Raw genomic sequence first — 1,796 nt, 5'->3', positions numbered from 1 at the left:
GATCTGTCGTTGTTTGTGTATGTGTGCGTGTGTGTGTGTGTGTGTGTGTGCCAGCCACATACACACACACGCACACACACGCGCAAACACACATACATACATATATTCACCATGCTTGACTGCTAAATCTACAAGTTTTCTCTCATCCTTTCTGTTTAGTTCTCCATATTCTTTTCTGCTGAAGAGCATAGGCTCGAAACATAAAAGACTTCTTTCATTTTTCCCGAGCGTCAAACTAATACACTTCCTTATTGTTCATACACGTGTCTTCGCCTTTTGTTTTTCTATAAATTTCAACCATACACAAATACAGACACACACACACACGCATACACACACACACACATATGCATGCATGTATGTATATATACACACGCACACACATACATATCTATGTATATATACATATATATATATACATATGTACATATATATATATATACATACATACATGTGTGTGTGTGTTGTGGGCTTCTGCGCAATTTCCGTCTACGATGTTCACCTCAGAAATTCATTAGGCAAACTAAAACCTAGAGCCCCGTGCTGTGGGATCGAACTCGGGAGCCAAATGGTTGCGAAGAACCACTCACTCATGACAGCACTTGATGAATTAATAAATTTATTGAATGATTTTCTCCTTAGTAATAAATTAATTAAACCATAAAAACTGAACTAAAACTGCAGCCGGTGTGGTTGCATCCCTATTGACAGAATAGTGCTGGAAAGGTTCAAATGATTTGACATTCGATTTCACACCAAAAATCCTGCAAACTGAGGGCCAAATAAATAGTAAATATATACATATACGTAAAATAACTGACCAATAAATGATAGACGCAGGCGTGACTGTGTGGTGAGAAATTTCTTTTCTAGACACAGTTTTCGGGTTCAGTCCCAATGCATGGCACCTTGGACAAGTGTTTTTACTAAGGCCTCGGGGCGACTAAAGCTTGTGAGTGGATCGCGTAGACGGAAACTGAAAGAAGCCCGCCATATGTGTATGTGTTTCCCACCACTGCTTGAGAACCGATGTTGGTGTGTTTACGTCCCCGTAACGTAGCGGTTCGGCAAAAGAGCCCGATAGAATAAGTACTAGAATTACAAAGAATCAGTCCTGGTGTCGATTTGCTCGACTAAAGGCTGTGCTCCAGCATGGCCGCAGTACAAGAATAAAGACTATATATATATTTATGTTACATATAATGTGTATATATATGTATTTGTTATATATGTGTGTGTGTGTGTGTGTGTGTGTAGTTTTATATTTTGCACAACTCCTACGACTACTATTCCTCCGTCCCCCTTTCCCCTAAGCAATTCGTTATTTTATTGTTTTCCCTATCAACCTCCGCTTCCTTACCCCTCGCCCCCTCCCCCCAACTTTTACTAGATATTATCGATTTCTCCCCGTTTTCTCATTATTTTTCTACCACACTGACTTCGCTTCCTTCCAACTTTCATCACATTCTCCCATCTTCCACTCACACTCACACTCTTCTAACCGAGTAAAAGAAAGAAGATAAAGACACACAGAAAACGCAACTCTTCCCTCTCCTCCCCTTCTCTATTCTCCCCCCTCCCCACAAACATACGCCATGATTGCTCTCTTTCTATCGACTTTTTCTCTCATTTTCCTTGCACTGCCATTTCATTTCTCCTCCTCCTCCTCTCTCGTTCTCATACACTTCTCTACACTTTCTCAGAGTCCTACACATTCTCTCTAATCTTTTTCCTTCATATTTTCTCTAATCTTTTCATTCTTTCTCTTTCGTCTCCTTCTCTCCATTTTGTTTCTT

Source organism: Octopus bimaculoides, chromosome 14, assembly GCF_001194135.2.
Source record: "Octopus bimaculoides isolate UCB-OBI-ISO-001 chromosome 14, ASM119413v2, whole genome shotgun sequence".
Classification (NCBI taxonomy): Eukaryota; Metazoa; Mollusca; class Cephalopoda; order Octopoda; family Octopodidae; genus Octopus; species Octopus bimaculoides.
This window is presented reverse-complemented; position numbering follows the sequence as displayed.